This window comes from Rhinoraja longicauda, chromosome 9, assembly GCF_053455715.1.
Source record: "Rhinoraja longicauda isolate Sanriku21f chromosome 9, sRhiLon1.1, whole genome shotgun sequence".
NCBI classification, from domain to species: domain Eukaryota; kingdom Metazoa; phylum Chordata; class Chondrichthyes; order Rajiformes; family Arhynchobatidae; genus Rhinoraja; species Rhinoraja longicauda.
In genome coordinates, this window is record NC_135961.1 from 54,323,648 (window position 1) to 54,343,355 (window position 19,708).

Sequence of the window (19,708 nt, forward strand, 5' to 3'; positions counted from 1 at the left end):
GGCAGCTGCGCGAGTCATGCGCCCACTCTTCCAATGCCTTGCAGGGAATCCGGTAGAGTTGTTGTGGTCCCCGACCGCTGAGTCGGCTTTTACAGCAGCTAAGGCAGCCTTGGCAGACGCCACCATGTTGGTCCATCCGAGCCCCTCCGCCCCCACGGCCCTGACGGTTGACGCCTCTGACGTGGCGGTGGGCGGGGTTCTGGAGCAGCAGGTCGGTGGCCGTTGGCAGCCTTTAGCGTTTTTCAGCCGGCAACTAAATTCGGCCGAGCTGAAGTATAGCGCATTTGACCGAGAGCTTCTGGCTCTCTATTTAGCTGTTCGTCATTTCAGGTACTTCCTCGAGGGCCGCCCATTTGTGGCATTTACGGACCACAAGCCATTAACATTTGCTTTTTTGAAATTGTCTGACCCATGGTCGGCCCGCCAGCAGCGGCACCTGACTGCTATCTCCGAATTTACCACTGATGTCCGTCATGTCGCGGGTAAGCTTAATGCCGTTGCTGACGCCCTGTCTAGACCTGCTTTTCCCCCTATTTCGGCGGTGGACTGCGAAGTGGATCCCCAGGAGCTTGCGGAGGCACAGCTCCTAGCGGATACCGTTTCGGCTTACCGGTCCACCACTTCGGGATTGAAGCTGGCCCAGGTAGCTTGTGGGTCGGAGGGCACGAAAGTCTGGTGCGATGTTTCTCTTCCCCGTCCCAGGCCGGTAGTACCGCCCTCCCTTCAGCGCCGGGTTTTCGATGGCATTCATGGGCTGGCGCACCCATCTATCCGCTCCACCTCTGTCTTGGTAGCAGCGAGGTTTGTCTGGCATGGCCTGCGGAAACAGGTAGCGGGGTGGGCACGTTCCTGCGTGCCCTGTCAGACCGCTAAAGTCCAGCGCCACGTCCAGCCCCCCGTACAGGATTTCGAGGTCCCGGCTGTTCGTTTTTTCCACATCCACTCGCCATAAGTGTGTGGTCCTGGCTGGGATATAGTTAAAGGACTTATGTCCTGACCCTGATAGTGGGCACTGGAGAAAGATAGACAGCAGCTTCACATCTGCATCGAACCACACAAGGGGTGTCGGGCGTTTCTGCTACAGAAACGTGGCCTGTGAAGTTCTGGGCAGTCACACAGAAACTGGCTTGAAAAATGTTTTTTTTTTAGTAGGTGGGCTTCTTTTCTGAACTTTAAGGTATGGCAGACTGAAGTATCAGGAAGTAGCTGGTGTTTCTCAAGGGGAGGGGCCATGTGCCATAGCCAATTTTCTTAATTCGCCTCAGAGTGCCTGAGTGAGGAAGGTCACCTGTAGCCTGGCATTAAGGGCCCACCTTGAAACTTGGTGAGTACTCTTCTGGGTCAGGGGTTATTGAGGGATGGTCTGACACTCCTGGGGCAGGGGTGTGGAGTACAGGAGCCAGGTAGGTGCCTTCTCTCTCTCTCTCTTTCTCTCTCTCTTTCTCTCTTTCTCTCTCTTTCTCTCTCTCTCACACCACTGAAGGCGTTGAATCAGGAAGTGGAGTTGTGTGGGGAACTGGCTTGGGCTGCCTCTGCCCTCAAGGGCTGAGCCCGCGGGTGCCAAGGGACTTCGAAAGCCTTGTCCGAGTACAGGGCAACGTAAGTGGAGGGAGGTGGTGGACACAATGTGCTGGAGCAACCCAGCGGGCCAGGCAGCACCTCCGGAGAAAAGGAATAGGTGACGTTTCGGGTCGAGACCCTTCACCAGACCTTCACGAGAGGTGGAGAAAGAGCCGTTATACAGCAGGGAGAGCAGTGTGGACGGACATAGGAGCTCAACTCAAAAGGCAGGGGTTGAGTGGACTGCCTTGCTTTGAGGGACTTAACGGCACTGGGGTGTTATGGTCATGAACTCCAGTGAGAAGTTGGGACTCTTTGGGATTAAGAATCTCAAAGCTATATTCATGGACGCAGCCTCAACAGATCTATGGGGTGAGGAACACCAGAGATTCCCAATCTTATCCACCTCAGTTTTAATTGGTGACCCCATAAGCAAAGGATTCATAGTGTGGTGTAGCACAGAAACAGGCCCTTCGGCCCAACATGTCCATGCTGATCTTTTTGGCCATCTACACTAATCCCAATCACCAACATTAGGATGTATCCTTCTGTTCCTGACCTATTTGAATGCCTGTCTAAATGCCTCTTGCCTGTATGAAATGTATCTGAATTCCATCACCACCTCTGACAGCACGTTCCAGACATCAAGCACCTTGAAACGTTCTCTGCTGCACCACATTATGAATTCAGGGTTTAAGGGGGCACTAATTAAAACTGAGGTGGATAAGACTTGTGAGTTTGTGAAAAAAAAAACTTCTTCTCCTATCCCCTTTCAAACTCCTTCCTCTCAGGTTAGACCTGTGTTCTCTTATTTAATTTATAAACTTCTACCTAGAGGAAAAGGTTTTGGCAATTTCCTCAAACTATGCACATGGTAATTTTCCACACCTTGGTTAGGTCCCATTCAGCCTCCACTGCTCCAGTAAAGACAAGTGCAGTCGATTCAATCTCTGCCCATAATCGCCCATCCATCAATCTGTCCAGCCATAACTCCACTATCCATGCAAAAGGCATATGGCCAACCTCATCATTCCTAAAAGGTGGCAAACAGAACCAAAAAAATGCTTCATGTGTGACCTGATCACTATTTTAAACTTGTGCAACGTAATGATCAAACTTTTATATTTTATGCCCTGAACTATGAAGACCAGCATGCCATATACCTTCTTCACCGCACTGTCGACCTGTGTCGCTACTTTCAGGGAGCAATGGACTTGAATGCCAAGGTCTCTCCCTTCACCAACATTTACTGCAAATTTAGTTTAGGACAATAACTGCAGATGCTGGTACAAATCGAAGGTATTTATTCACAAAATGCTGGAGTAACTCAGCAGGTCAGGCAGCATCTCAGGAGAGAAGGAATGGGTGACGTTTCGGGCTGAGACCCTTCTTCAGACTGATATCAGGGGGGCGGGACAAAGGAAGGATATAGGTGGAGACAGGAAGATAGAGGGAGAACTGGGAAGGGGGAGGGAAGAGGGACAGAGGAAATTTTTGTTTAGTTTAGTTTAGAGATACAGCGTGGAAACAGGCCCTTCGGCCCACCGAGTCCGCGCCGACCAGCGATTCCCTGTACATTAACACTATGCTACACACAACTGGGACAATTTACAATTATACCAAGCAATTCAGCCTACAAACCTGTTCGTCTTTGGAGTGTGGGAGGAAACCGGAGCACCGGGAGAAAACCCACGCAGGTCACGGGGAGAACGTACAAATTACGTACAGACAAGAACCATGGTCAGAATCGAACCCGGGTCTCTGGCACTGTAAGGCAGCAACTCTAATATTGTGTCACCTTGCCCGCCCCACTGTTTACCACAATGTTATGTGCTACTACTATTTGACTTCCTAAAATGCATCACCTCACACGTACCTCACACGTACTAGGGATAAATTCCATCTGCCAACACTCTACCCAACTTTCTAGCTGATCCACATCTTGCTATAGCCTTGGACGAGCTCCCTTACCACATCACCAACATCGGCAACATCCGCAGACTTACTAATCAAAACACCTGCACTCGCATCCAAGCTGTTGGTGTATATCATAGACACTCCGTGTCACAGCACTAATCCCTGTAATACACCACTGGTCACAGACTTGGGGCGGAGTTATGGATGGACGGCATGGTGGCGCAGCGGTAGAGTTGCTGCCTTACAGCCCTAGGGGCCCAGGTTCGTTCCTGACTACGGAGTTTGTATGTTCTCCCTGTGACCGTGTTGGTTTTCTCCAGGTGCACTGGTATTCTCCCACACTCCAAAGACATACAGGTTTGTAGGTTAATTGGCTTGGTATAATTGTAAATTGTCCCTAGTGTGTGTAGCATACTGTTGAGGTGCGGGGTCCGATGGTCAGCGCAAACTCGGTCGGCCGAAGGGCCTGTTTCAGCGCTGTGTCTCTAAAGTCTAAATGTCTAACGACTTCCAATCAGAACAACATATTTCTATCACCACCTTCTATCTCCAATTAGCCAGCTCACATTGAGTCCAATGTGTCTTCACCTTCTGGACCAGTAACCACATGGAACTATGTCAAATGCCTTACTGAAGTCCACGTAGACAACATTTATTGTCCAGCCTTCATCTATCTCTTTTGTTGCCTTCTCAGAAAATCAATACTAATTGGAAGCAGGATTTCCCCCTTCACAATGCCGTAATAACTATCCCTGATCAACCCTTGCCTTTCCAAATGTACAATAATGTTATCCCTTGGAATCCACTCCAGTAATTTCCCCTCTACTGATGTAGGGCTCACTGGCCTGGAGTTACCCGGATCATGTTTTCTTCGATGGGCTGTTTAACCATAATGAAGATCAATGATGCAATAAACGGTGGAATCATGTCCTGTACGTGAGGGAGCCCACAACTGGGATGCTGTGTGAGATGTAGGGAGGGATGTTGACTTAGACAATGGTGGAACCTTGTTCTCTGAGGATGCAGAGGGTTAATTGAAGATTCAGTAGCTGAGACTGATGTATTCCTTTGAGCTCATGTACAAAAAGGCGTGGATCAGAATGAGTGAGTACTACCGCAGATTCTAGTACAAGTTGTTGTCCGCACCTGGAGTACTGCGTGCTTTTCTGGTCACTATACTTTAGACTTTAGAGATACAGCGTGGAAACAGGCCCTTCGGCCCACCAAGTATGAGCCGACCTGCAATCACCCCGTACACTAGCAACATCCTACACACGAGGGACAATTTACAATTCACAGAAGCCGATTGACCTACAAACCTGTACATCTCTAGAGTGTGGGGGGAAACCGGTATATCTGGAGAAAACCCACGCGGTCACGGGGAGAATGTACAAACTCCGTACAGACAGCACCTGTAGTCAGGGTTGAACCCGGGTCTCTGGCGCAGTAAGACAACAACTCTACCGCTGTGCCACTACCCCACCCCCATACTATAGGAGGAATGTAATTAAGCTGGAAAAGGTGCAGAAGAGATTCACAAGGATGTTAGCTGGACTGGAGGGTTTGACATGAGAGACAGGATAGCCCATTCTCCTGCCCTCTCCCCATAACCTTGTAAAGGTCATCGGAGTGTTTGGAGCAGGGGGTAGGTGCAACTGGAGTGCATCTACTGCCCTGAAGATGGAGGTCATCACCACTGACCTCTGCCATGCAGGATATTGTCAAACTTTGCCAATACAGCAATGGTAGACTGGGCCCTAGCTACATGACCAGTGTCCCAGCACAAATCCCTCTCATACACCACTGGTAACAAACCTGGGGCGGATGGGTCGGGCAGCACAGTGGTGCAGCAATAGCGTTGCTGCCTCACAGCGCCAGAGACCCATGTTCGATTATGCTACGGGTGCTGTCTGTATGGAGTTTGTACATTCTCCTGTAACCTATGTAGGTTTTCTCCGGGAGCACCAGTTTCCTCCCACACTTTAAAGACGTGCAGCTTTGTCGGCTAATTGGCTTAGGTAAAATTGTATATTGTCCCTAGTGTGTGTAGGATAATGTTAGTGAATGTGGATCACTGGTTGGATCGGACTCGGTGGGCCGTAGGTCCTGTTCCTGCGCTGTATCTCTAAACTAAACCTCAATGGCACTGATGCATGTATCTCTAAAAGGATCCATGTAACATCAGGACATAAGCAAAAGGTCTAGAAGAATGGCCATTTTGGCCCTCTGTACCTGTTCTGCCTTTCAACAAGATCATCACTGTCTTTTATTCCATTGTCACCTTACTGCATTATATTCCATGATTCCCTTATCTTACCCACCATCTGGGTCATGCCTTCTTCTCACTGCCACCATTGGACAGGAGGTACAGAAGTTTGAAGTCCCACATCGTCAAGTTTTGGAACTGCTTTTGGGGCGGCGCGGTGGAGTTGCTGCCTTACAGCGCCAGAGATCCGGGTTCAATCCTCACTGCTGCTGCCTTACAGCGCCAGAGACCCGGGTTCAATCCTCACTACAGGCGCTGTCTGTATGGAGTTTGTAGGTTCTCCACGTGACCTATGTGGGTTTTCTCCTGTAGTTCCAGTTTCCTCCCACATTCCAAAGACGTACAGGTTTGTAGGCTAATTGACTTCAGTAAAATTGTAAATTTCCTAGTGTGCGTGGGATAGTGTTAGTGTACAGGTCAGCGCGGAATCGATGGGCCAAAAGGCCTGTTTCCACAATGTATCTCTAAACTAAACAGCTACCTCCCTATAACCATCACATTCCTGAACCGACCTACCCAACCCTAATCCTACATCAACTTCGGAACAATATGGACCACCTCTTGCACTACCATGAACTTGTTTTCCATTTCTTATTAACTTGTATGTTGCACAGTCTTTTTCTTCTTACTGAGTTTGTAAAATGTATGTGTAATATAAGTAGAATTTGTTCTTGTGTGTTATGTGAGTGTATGTGCTTGTGAAGCTGCTGCAAGTAAAATATTTCATTGTACCTGCACTTCACCATACTTGTGTATATAACGATAAACTTGACTCGACATGACTTGACTTGACTTGATATCCAAAAATCTGTAAATCTCTTTCTGTTGTATACTCATCCCAGCCGCGATGCCTTGTCAGTCATCTCAAGGAGAGAATTCACCATCCTCTGGGTGAAACAATTTCTTTTGACCACAATCCTGAGTACATGGCCCTGACTCCGAGACTGTAGCCAGGAGATCCAGACTTTAGCCAGGAGAAGATATCCTCTCTGACTCTACCCTGCCAAGCTGTGTAAGAGGTTTATATGTTTCAGTAGGATCACCTCTCACTCTTCAAAACTCAGATTGTCAGCCAAGCCTGTTTAATCTCTGAGTACTGGGCAGGATAGCAGGGGGAATTCTTTGTGGTCTGTGGGAACTTGTACTTCCACAGGGAGAAGGTGTGGCTTCACCTGGAAGATGGGACCAGATTTTTTGCTGTCCTCAGAGAGGTGTTCATTTCTCTCAGTCATGAGGTCTTCAGCTCTGGGACTGAAGTCGCCGACAACAACTTGCTACAAACCTTCCAACCGTCCTTAATGTGGGGTGTTGCATGTGCAGTATGCATGAAGCGTGGGTGTATGCGTGACCAGGCAAGTAGTGTGTTTGCAGTGTAGGAAGTATTTTTGGTGGGGGATGTGTATATGTGCGTAGTGTGGTGTGTGTGAACAGTCTGGGGCATGTGTGTACATTGTGAGGTGTGTGCACAGTGAATGGTGTGTGTGCACTATGTGTGTGCGCGCATGGGCTGTATGAGTTGTGTAGACTGGGAGGTGTGTGTACAGAGTGGGTTGTGTGTGTACAGTGTGAAATGTGTGTACCGTATGGAGTGTGAGTACATTGTGGAGTGTGTGTGGAGTGTGTGTACAGTGTGGGGTGTGTGTCCAGTGTGGGGTGTGTATACTGTGGGGTGTGTATACTGTGGGGTGTGTATACTGTGGGGTGTGTATACTGTGGGGTGTGTATACTGTGGGGTGTGTATACTGTGGGGTGTGTATACTGTGGGGTGTGTGTGTACAGTGTGGTGTGTGTGTACAGTGTGGTGTGTGTGTACAGTGTGATGTGTGTGTACAGTGTGTGTGGGGTACGTATGTACAGTGGGTGTGGTATCTGTGTACAGTATGGTATGTGTATACAGTGTATGTGGGGTGTGTACAGTGTGTGTGGGATATGTATGTACAGTGGGTGTGGTGTGTGTGTACAGTGTTTGTGGGGTACATATGTGCAGGGGTGTGGTGTGTGTGTGTACAGTGTCTGGGGTGTGAGGTGTAATAAGATGCGACAGGGTCTTATCATAGACGGCAGTATGGCTTTGTCCAGGCTGAAAGGAAACTGGTTGGGTCTCTGCCCAAGGAAGAAGTGGAGGGCTCTCAGACCATCATGGATTCGATAATGACACGGAGCGATTGTACGAAGATGAACTGGTCAGGACCATGGAACTGAAAACCGATGAAGTGGCAGAGGACATCTGAAGGGTTACCAGATGAAAGTGGGCTGGCTCTCGTTCAGGGAAAAGCAGTGCCATGGTTAGAAGAAAGAAGATAGGCACAAAAAGCTGGAGTAGCTCAGCGGGTCAGGCAGCATCTCCGGAGGAGAGGAATAGGTGACGTTTCGGGTTGAGACCCTTCTTCGGATGTTTGGTGGGGCAAGAGCAGGCTGAAGCAATGGGTCTGCCAGGGATGTGGGAAGGAGGTGGAAGAGAGCAATGCGGGGCTGGGGCACCCAAACATACTAGAGGAACAAGATGGACCACTATTGAAATCGCCTATAATGAAGTGTAGAACGCAAGGGAGCATAAGGACGCCATTTTAGTAGGCAAATCCTGTCGTTCGCTATGCCTCTCGCAGTGTAATCAGTGTTTTGGGGGAACAGTATGTGTGATGATACCATAAAAATGCAGAATATATCTCATCTATCAATTCACAGATTTTTGTTATTTTTCTTTTTAAATGTTTCTGCAAGTTTCTGCCAACTAGAATGGCGCCATGACATACTACGGTTTTTAGCGTCGAGCGGTGTATCTTGCTCCTCTAGTATTTTTGAGGGGCACCGTATGCTTGGTGTCTGGAGGGAATAGATCACCCAATGTCTGTGAATGTGTGCGAGACGGTATTCGGTAGAGGGGTTGTGGTCCGATGGGAGATGGGAGGAGGTGTCTGAGAGCTGATATCTGGCCTCAGCGAGATAGTTCAGACCACAGCAACACCGTCCTTGTCGGTAGGTTTGGGGATGATATCAGCGTTGGTTCCTAGTGAGCGCACTGCTGTATGTTCTACAGGTGACAGGTTAAAGTGAATGAGGAGTCCATGCCGTCCATGGAGGAGGGTCAGGATTCTGCGAACAGGAGAAGGATTCCACATGAAGAGTCCCGCGCACAAAAATGGGAGCGGAGAAGAGTTGAAAGTCTTCTGGATATCGGGATTCATTGAGATGGGACATAAGGGTGAATCTGAGGCCTCTGCTGAAGACTGATTGTTAGGGATCTAGGAAGTCAAAATCAGAAGGGGCGGTGATAACATGGCAGGGATTGGGACTGGGAAGGTGCCTGGGGAAACGCCGGGGGAGGAGGATCGGGAAGAGCAGCAGTATTCAAGATCTGCAGTTTGCAATCTTTTCCGCCTGATTGAACGGTGGAAAACGGAGTTTTGTCTCGCTGGAGAGAGACTGGGGAAGGCTGGAATGTGGAGGATCTCTGGGTTCTGGTGCATGAAACACAGAGGTTGGCATGTAGCTGCAGAAAGTACAGGTCCACCGCCGGTTTTCCGGCAACCGGTGGTCCAGCCCCTCCCCCTTTAAACCAGACAAAATCCCCCCCCTTCCCCGGTCCCTCCCGAAAATGTGGCATCTCGGCCGAGTGAGGCAGCCGATCTCGACCTCATCAGGACTTCCGTGCCGATTGCTGGGTCGAATTTGCCACCTGCGCTCTGCAACTCTGGCCCGGCGGGAGCCGGCAGATCCTTTCCCTTAGCCGACTTTGCGGGCTGGTATCTTACCCCCCCACCCCCCCCTCCAGGCCGTGACCTCTATTGGTGCGGCAAAACGGACAATCCAGAAAGGCTCTGGAACCAAATGGTGCCAGAAAAACGGTGGTGGATCTGTAGTTTGATGGAGTGTTGGCCTATATCGCAAGCAGCAAGGAGGGCAAAATTGAGGAAGCTTTGACCCAACTGGGAGTGCTTCATGCAGTCTTAACCTCCAGGGATGAGCCACTATTTGGAGGCAGAGCAGGGAAGGTTCGCTGAGATGATCCCTGATGAAGTAATTGATGCGCAAAGAGAGGTTGGAGAGATTAGAGGTGATCTTCTGGGACAGCATCAGATTCTGAAAGGGGTGGCAGTGAGTGTAGAGAGGACTTCCCCAGTGGGGATATCTGGAACCAGGGACAATGTTTTAGGATAAGTGCTTTGCTCATTCAAGATGGAGATGGGGAGGAACTTCTTCTCTGCAAGGCTGAAGAACCTATGGAATTCTCTCCTCCTGAGAGCCGTGGAACTGGCTGTTTCAGTCTGTTACTGTCTGTTTCAGCCTTGAACACATTTAGATTGTTGGCCTGTGGTGTTGCTGTGGGTGACAGAAAAACGGAGTTGAGGAAAAGACAGTTGACCCATGGTGAATACTGGAGCATACTCAGGGGACTGAATCACCTATTCCTGCATCTATTCAAGTCTCGGCAAGTCGATACGACGTTTAAGAAACAGTTAGACAGGTACATAGATAGGACAGGTTTTGGAAGGATATGGGCCAAATGTGGGCAGGTGGGACTATTGTAGCTGGGACATGTTGGCCAGCGTGGGCAAGTTGGGTCGAAGGGCCTGTTTCCATGCTGTATCACTCTATGACTCTATGACTAAGGAACTACAGCTGCTGGTTTACAAAAAAAGACAGAACTCAGCGGATCAGGCAGCATCTCTGGAAGATGTGGATAGGTGACATTTCAGGTCAGGACCCTTCTTCAGTTTGAATCGGAAGGGCCAGTAAGAACATGGCAGGGATTGTGACTGGGAAGGAGGAGTCCGAGGGGTGAGGATCTGGAAGAACAGCAGAATTGAGGAGCCATTGAAGTTCAGTTGAGTTTAGTTTATTGTCACAGTAAAAAGCTTGTTTGTTGCGTGCTAACCAGTCAGCAGAAAGACAATACATTGATTATAATCGATCCATTTACACTGTATAGATACATGATAAGGGAATTACATTTAGTGCAAGGTAAAGCCAACAAAGTCCAATCAAGGGTAGTCTGAAGGTCACCAAAGAGGTAGAGAGTAGTTCAGCACTGCTCTCTGGTTGTGGTAGGATGATTAATTTGCCTGATAATAGCTTGGAAGAAACTGTCCCCGAATTTGGTGGTGTGAGTTTTCACACTTCTATACTTTTTCCCTGATGGGAGAGGGGAGAAGAGGGAGTGGCCAAGGTGCGAATTCTCCTTGATTATGCTGCTGGCCTTGCCGAGACAGCGTGAGGTATCAATGGAGTCAATAGAAGGGATGTTGGTTTGTGTGATGGTGTGGGCTGCGTCCATAATTCGCTGCAATTTCTTGTGGTCTTGGATGGAGCTGTTCCCAAACCAAGCAGTGATGCATCCTGATAAAATGCATTCTATGGTGCATCTGGCATTCGTGTGCTTTCTTGGTTGTTGCTTCAAACTGGGTGGTCCAGGAGAAGTTGGTGATATTGGCTGCTAGGAATTCGAAGTTTTGTATCATCTCTACTTCGGTCCTGCCAATGCAAACTGATGTATATAGAAACATGGAAACATAGAAAATAGGTGCAGGAGGAGGCCATTCAGCCCTTTGAGATGGCACCGCCATTCATTGTGATCAAGTCAAGTCAAGTCAAGTCAAATTTATTTGTCACATACACATACTCGATGTGCAGTGAAATGAAAGTGGCAATGCCTGCGGATTATGCACAAAAAGAATTACAGTTACAGCATATAAATAAAGTTAATAAGTTACTAAACATAGCACAAAAAGTGTCGACAAAAATTTAGTCTCTGGGGTTATCAAAGTTGACAGTCCTGATGGCCTGTGGGAAGAAGCTCCGTCTCATTGTGAGGAAGATGCAATAAGGCTGCAGGGTGACTTGGACAGGTTGTGTGAGTGGGCGGATACATGGCAGATGCAGTTTAATGTAGATAAGTGTGAGGTTATTCACTTTGGAAGTAAGAATAGAAAGGCAGATTATTATCTGAATGGTGTCAAGTTAGGAGGAGGGGGAGTACAATGAGATCTGGGTGTCCTAGTGCATCAGTCAATGAAAGGAAGCATGCAGGTACAGCAGGCAGTGAAGAAAGCCAATGGAATGTTGGCCTTCGTAACAAGAGGAGTTGAGTATAGGAGCAAAGAGGTCCTTCTACAGTTGTACCGGGCCCTGGTGAGACCGCACCTGGAGTACTGTGTGCAGTTTTGGTCTCCAAATTTGAGGAAGGATATTCTTGCTATGGAGGGCGTGCAGCGTAGGTTCACTAGGTTAATTCCCGGAATGGCAGGACTGTCGTATGTTGAAAGGCTGGAGCGATTGGGCTTGTATACACTGGAATTTAGAAGGATGAGGGGGGATCTTATTGAAACATATAAGATAATTAGGGGATTGGACACATTAGAGGCAGATAACATGTTCCCAATGTTGGGGGAGTCCAGAACAAGGGGCCACAGTTTAAGAATAAGGGGTAGGTGATTTAGAACGGAGATGAGGAAGAACTTTTTCAGTCAGAGGGTGGTGAAGGTGTGGAATTCTCTGCCTCAGAAGGCAGTGGAGGCCAGTTCGTTGGATGCTTTCAAGAGAGAGCTGGATAGAGCTCTTAAGGATAGCGGAGTGAGGGGGTATGGGGAGAAGGCAGGAACGGGTTACTGATTGAGAGTGATCAGCCATGATCGCATTGAATGGCGGTGCTGGCTCGAAGGGCTGAATGGCCTACTCCTGCACCTATTGTCTATTGTCTATTGTCTATTGTCATCCTCTCCGTTTTCACAGCGTGACAGCGGAGGCGTTTGCCTGATCGTAGCATCTGGAACAGTCCGTTACTGGGGTGGCAGGGGTCCCTCATGATCTTGCTTGCTCTGGATCTGCACCTCCTGATGTATAGGTCCTGCAGGGGGACGAGTGTAGTTCCCATGGTGCGTTCTGCCGAACGCACTACTCTCTGCAGGGCCATCCTGTCCTGGGCAGAGCTGTTCCCAAACCAGACTGTAATGTTGCCGGACAGGATGCTCTCTACAGCCCCAGAGTAGAAGCAATGAAGGATCCTCAGCGACACTCTGAATTTCCTCAGTTGTCTAAGGTGGTAAAGGCGCTGCTTAGCCTTACCCACCAGTGCGGCAATGTGCGTTGCCCACGTCAGATCCTCTGCGATGCGGACTCCCAAGTATTTGAAACTGCTCACCCTATCCACAATAGACCCATTTATCTCCAGTGGCGTGTACGTCCTTGGATGTTTAGCCCTTCTGAAGTCCACAATCAGCTCCTTTGTTTTAGTGACATTCAAGAGGAGGCTATTGTCCTGACACCAGAGTGCCAGATCAGCCACCTCCTCCCGGTAGGCCTTCTCATCGTTGTTGGAGATCATGGCTGATCTTCCACAATCAGTAACCCGTGCCTGCCTTCTCCCCATATCCCTTGATTCCACTAGCCCCTAGAGCTCTATCTAACTCTTTCTTAAATCCATCCAGTGATTTGGCCTCCGCTGCCCTCTGTGGCAGAGAATTAAAAAAATTCACATCTCTCTGGGTGAAAAAGTTCCTTCTCAACTTAGTACCGCTTTGCATCCTGAAGTTGATCACTGTCTCCTTTGTCTTGCTGACATTGAGTGAATGGTTGACGTCTCATCATTATTTGATATCCGGCCCACAATGGTGGTGTCGTCTGCGAATTTGAAAATTGAATTAGCTTTGCACATGGCTGCTCAGGCTACAAATTTTGCAATGGGATTTATTGGTTAAGTTCTTCTACGTTGAACTTTCTACGATGACATGAAAATGTTCAACGTTTTCGTCTGGCACGGAGGCGCAGCGGGTAGAGTTGCTGCCTTGCAGTGCCAGAGAGGCGGGTTCGATCCTGACTATGGGTGCTGTCTGTATGGAATTTGCACATTCTTCCTGTGGCCGCGTGGGCTTTTCCGGGTGCTCTGATTTCCACCCACATTCCAAAGACTTGCAGGTTTGTTGGTTAATTGACTTCTGTAAATTGTCTCTAGTGTATAGGACAGAACTAGTGTATGGGGTGATTGTAGGTTGGCGCGGACTCGGTGGGCTGAAGGACCAGTTTCCACACCGCATCCCTAATCTAAACTAAACTGCAGGGATTCAATAAGGCCACTCACCACCGCCTTCTCAAGGTTAATTATGGTGGCTGCTAAATGCTGAGATTTGCAGTGACGCCCAGATTCCAAAATGATTAATAAATAATTGCTGGATAAATATCGCTGGCGGAAAACCGATTAACTTGAGTGGAGGGATAAATGTCCATTTGAGAGAACTGGCAAGTCCTTGGTTAGACATTTCTTCGGAGGGATGACATGGTTTGTGAAACTATTAGACTGGAATGCGGTGGTACGATACAGGTGCAGGATGTGGGCTTTGAGAGCATTACTCTGTTCTGTGGAGAAGGAAGGAAATCGAATGGTTCTCAACTTAACCGACCTCAACTGTTGCGAGAAACGAAACAATGTGAAACATGAGGAAGAGCTGACACCTACATCTCGATTAGCACATTGCAAAGTAAGACAGAGGTAAACCATAGTGCTGGGAGGGTGCTCCAGATATCCCGATTGTCCTCAGCAGACAATCAATTGTCAACACAAGCACCAAAAGTTCTCCAGATGATGGAAGTCTGAGGTAAAAAGAGAAAAATGTTGGAAAATCTCCAAGGGCGGTTCAGTGGCAGAGCTGGTAGAGCAGCTGCCCCACAGCGCCAGAGACCCCGGTCCAATCCTGATCTCGAGTGCTGTCTGTATGGAGTTTGCATCTTCTCCCTGTGACCATGTGGGTTTCCTCCAGGTGCTCCAGTTTCCTCCTACATCCCAATGACGTGTGGGTTTGTAGGTTAATTGGCCTCTGTATATTGCCCCTAGCGTGTAAGGAATGGATGAGAAAGCAAACTAAACTCAACAGCACCTGCAGCATCTGTGAAAAAAGTAAGTTAACCTTTCAGATCCAGGACCCTTCACCAATTAGGAAGTGATTGGCTTGATGGGGCAAGTGTAGGCCGAGGCAATGGATCTTCCAGGGCGGCCCTGTTGGTGGATCTTGGGCAGGATGTGAACTGGGCTGAGGGAAGATGTGGAGACATCATCCTGAGGTAGGGAGGTCCATAATATGGGGATAGTCTGCTGTCAGTGTTAAATTGTGAACGTGCGCGGTGGGATGACTCTTACTTCATTGTACAGGAGACTTTAGTTTAGTTTAGTTTAGAGATGCAGCATGGAAACAAGTCCTTCGGTCCCTGGAGTCCACGTTGGCCAGCACCTTGTATACTAGTTCTATTCTACACAGTATGGACAATTTAGAGAGGGCCAATTAACCTACTGTACAAACCTGCATGTCTTTGGAATGTCGAATAAAACCGGAGCATCCGGAGAAAATCCACGTGGTGACAGGGAGAACGCGCAAACACCGTACAGCAGCACCCGAGGTCAGGATCGAACCAGGGTTCTCTGTGCTGTAAGGCAACAACTATACCATTGCACCACTGTGCTGCACTGAGAGCTACTTGAAACTATTTGAGATTCTGAGTGAGCAGAGCAAAGCTTCACTGACTTGACAAAATATTGGGGGGCTTCTGATGAGATCAAAATTATCAGTGTGATCAGAGCAATGTCCTGTCCAGGGTTCGATCCTGACTACGGGTGCTGTCCGTATAGAGATTGTACGTTCTCCCTGTGACCGCGTGGGTTTTCTCTCGGTGCCCCAGTGTCTTCCCGCACTCCAAAGGCATACAGGTTAGTAGGTTAATTGGCTTCAGTAAAAATTGTAAATTGTCCCTAGTGTGTAGGATAGTGTTAGTGTGCGGGGTGACCGCTGGTCGGCACGGACTCGGTGGGCCGAATGGCATGTTTCCGTGCTGTTTCTTTAAAGTAAAGTAAAGAGGCATGAACTGATGTGTTACGGTGCAGATGATTCCTTGGAACTGAACTCTAACAGTCATGGAGATGTACCATAAGGAAATAGCCGTTCGGCCCAACTTGACCATGCTGGCCAAGATGGCATTTGGAGTTTGTCCCATTTGCCTCCATTTGCCCCTTAGCCCTCTGAACCCTTCTAATCCATATATCTGTCGAAATATCTTTTGAAAGTTGTAATTGTATCCGCTTCTGTAGCTTCCTCTGGCAGCTCATTCCAGACATGGACTACCCCCTGAGTGAAGAAGTTGCTCCTAAGGTCCCCGTTAAATCTCTCGCCTCTCTCTAAAGCCTTTTTCTCCAGTTTTAGAATCATCTAGCAGGCCAGAGCGCTTCACACCAACAGCGGAGGAAGCAACTGCAGTGCGAATGGGAACAGCCATGGTGATGAGGTTTGCCTGCTGTTAATAGAACAGTACAACAGAGGACAGGCTCTTTGACCCACAATGTCTATGTCGACCATGATGCTAAGTTAAACATCCTATCTGCCTGCACGTGGTCCATATCTCCCCCCCCATTAGCTGCATGTCCGTGGGTCCGCCTAAATGTCGCTTAAAAGTTGCTGTTGTATCTGTAAAAAAAAAAAATCGCCATGTAAATCTCCTTCGAACTTACCCCCTCTCACGTCCAAGCTGTCCTCTGTGAATTTGACATTTCCACCCAACGAAAAAGATTTTGATTGTCTATCCTCTCGTGGTTAGAAACACTTCTCTCATCTCCCCTCAGTTTCCGAGACTCAAGGGAAAACAGCCCAACTTCTTTCATCATATATTGTCTAGTCAACATCACCCCTTCCAAAACCTCAACATCCTTCATGTAATGGAGAAACAGGAAACGTCGTACTCCAAATGTGGCCTAATTAAAGTTTTATACAGTTGCAATGTGACTTAGACAATAGACAGTAGGTGCAGGAGTAGGCCATTCGGCCCTTCGAGCCAGCACCGCCATTCAATGTGATCATGGCTGATCATTCTCAATCAGTACCCCGTTCCTGCTTTCTCCCCATACCCCCTGACTCCGCTATCCTTAAGAGCTCTATCTAGCTCTCTCTTGAATGTATTCAGAGAATTGGCCTCCACTGCCCTGTGAGGCAGAGAATTCCACAGATTCACAACTCTCTGACTAAAAAAGTTTTTCCTCATCTCTGTTCTAAATGGCCTACCCCTTATTCTTAAACTGTGGCCCCTGGTTCTGGACTCCCCCAACATTGGGAACATGTTTCCTGCCTCTAACATGTCCAACCCCTTAATAATCTTATACGTTTCGATAAGATCCCCTCTCATCCTTCTAAATTCCAGTGTATACAAACCTAGTCGCTCCAGTCTTTCAACATATGACAGTCCCGCCATTCTGGGAATTAACCTAGTAAACCTACGCTGCACGCCCTCAATGGCAAGAATATCCTTCCTCAAATTTGGAGACCAAAACTGCACACAGTACTCCAGGTGCGGTCTCACTAGGGCCCTGTACAACTGCAGAACTTCTTGATGAAGGTAAATATGTCGTACTCTTCCTTATCACCCATCATCCTGTGCCCAACTCGTCCATGCCAACCAAGGTAGTGATCTGAGCTAATCCCATTTCACTGCACTTGACCCATATCCCTTTAAACTGTTCCTATCCATGTAGCTGTCTAAATGTTCCTTAAATATTGTAATTGTGAACTTCCTCTATACCCACCACCCTCTGTGTGGAAAATGTTGCCCCTCAGTTCCCTTTTAAATCTTTCCCCTCTCACCTTAAATCTATGTCATCTAATTTTAGACTCCATAACCCAGGGGGAAATGTCTTTGACCATCCCCCATGTCTACATGATTATAAAAAAGTCCCAGCCTGTCCAATCTCTCTTTATAACTCAAAATCTTCATTAAAAGTTATCCCTCTCTGAAGTATGTCCTTATCACAGGATTGGGCTTTTCTGTAACAAACTGTAAAGGCTGGTTATCTGAGATCATTGATTTCAGCACTGAATCCAGAGAGCTGTTACATCATTTGCCATAGGATGAACTGCTGGTTCATGAGCTGTTTTTGGGACAACACTGTGTCACAACAAGTAGAGAGGTGATCCGATTGAACTTTACAAAATCATGAGGGGCATAGATAAATTGAACGCTCACAATCTTTTGTTTCTGGAGTAGAGGATTCTAAAACTAGAAGGCATGGGCTTAAGGTGAGAGGCGAGAGATTTGAGGAGGTTTATGTTTATTTTTATTATTGTCACATGTGCCTGGCCTAATGACCTTATGACCTAATGTACAGCAAGTCAGAAGGTTGTACCTTAAAATGGCATTCCGTAGATCTGGAAGAGAAAAACTAATGCGATGGATATCTGTACACTGAGCAGGTCAGGCAGCATCTGCAGAGAGAGGGACAGAAGTAACGTCTCAAGTCAATGAACTTGCATATGAAGCGGTAGAGTGAAGCAGTAAACATGCTTTAAATAGAAGAGAGTGCTCATACTGCCTAGATTAGTGCAGTTTTAAAATAGAGTTGAGTCGATTCAAAAGGTCATAAGTGATAGGAGTAGAATTAGGCCATTCAGCTCATCAAGTCTACTCCGCCACTTTTATCATGGTTCTCGCTCCTAACCCCATTCTCCTGCCTTCTCCCTATAATCCTTGACACCTGTACTAATCAAGAACTGTATCTCTAAAGTCTAAAGTCCATGGTAGTGCAAGAGGTGTCCATGGTGTTTCATTCACAAGCTAGGAATAGCGTTCAGCTGGTCGATTCGAGAATCTGATGTTTATAAGAAAGTAACCGTTCCTGAATCTGGTGATGTTGGACTTCGGGCTTCTATATCTCCTGCCTGATGGTGGAGATACCTGATGAACCTGTCTGAAGAAGGGTCTCAACCCAAAACGTCACTCATCCCTTCTCTTCAGAGATGCTACTTGTCCCGCTAAGTTACTCCAGCTTTTTGTGTCTATCCTACCTGATGATAGCAGTGCGGTGGGCTTGGCCCAGATGGTGGGGATTCTTGTTGATAGATGCTGCCATCTTGAGGAAGCACCAGATGTGAATGCTTTAGATAGTAACGAGGACTGCGCCCTTGTAATGGACTTGGGTGGGTCCACCATACTCTGCAGCCTCTTGTGTGTTGCCTCCTGTGTGTTGCAATTGCCATACATGGTCATAGTGCTCTAGGGAGCAGAGAGGAACCATGTATGTGAACAAGTCCGACAGGTGCAGGAACACATCGAAAGAACACAGAAACAAGATAAAACTCAGAACATAGAGTCATAGAGTTTACAACACAGAAACGGGTCCTTCGGCCCACCATGTCAATGCTGGCCTGATCCCATTGCCTGCATTGTCTTATCCTTCCATACCGTACCTGTGTAAGTCTGAATGTCTCTTTGACAGTGATTGTACCTGCCCCTGATCATCTACAATCAGTAACATGTTCCTGCCTTCTCCCCATATCCCTTGATTCCACTAGCCCCGAGAGCTCTATCTTGCAGACTTCAGCGAGGTCACCCCTTACTCCTTCCCTCCAGGGAAAGAAAGTCCTGCTTATCCAATCTCTCTCCACAACTAAAGTCCACCAATCCATGTAACACCTTGGTGAATCTCCTCTGCATTCTCTCCAACTAAATTGCAGCCTTCCTACAGTGTGGTGACCAGAACTTCACACAATGCCAACTTGTGTTTTGCAATGTTGCAACATAATGTGCCAACACTTTAATTCTATGCATCTCCTAGAAAGAGAAGCATGCATTCACCTTGTGTAGGAAGGAACTACAGATGCTGGTTAACACTGAAGATAGACACACAATGTTGGAGTAACTCAGTGGGTCAGGCAGCATCTCTGGAGAGAAGGAATAGGTGACGTTTCGGGTCGAGACCCTTCTTTAGACTGAAAGTCGGGGAGAGGGAAACTAGAGGTATGAAAAGGTACAGAAGAAATCAGAGCCGGCACCGATGACTCAGGAAAGGTGGAGCCCACAATGGTTTATTGTTGTCTGTGGAAGAGGTGATAACGAAGGGGTACGAACAGTGAGACTGGCAAGATGACTAGGGTGGGGAGGGATGAAGAGAGAGGGAGTGCAAGAGTTACTTGAAATTGGAGAAATTAATATTAATCAATAAAC

At 47.8% G+C, this 19,708-nt stretch overlaps 1 protein-coding gene across 1 annotated transcript in view; it reads left to right on the forward strand.

Moving 5' to 3' along the window:
• Positions 1 to 1,265: 1,265 nt before the first annotated feature.
• LOC144596760 (protein-tyrosine kinase 2-beta-like) overlaps positions 1,266 to 19,708 on the forward strand; it is a 109,955-nt gene continuing 91,512 nt past the window's right edge. Inside the window, exon 1 of the mRNA XM_078405521.1 lies at positions 1,266 to 1,324. The gene's annotated coding sequence lies outside the window, so the exon portion shown is untranslated. The remainder of the gene's footprint in view (positions 1,325 to 19,708) is intronic.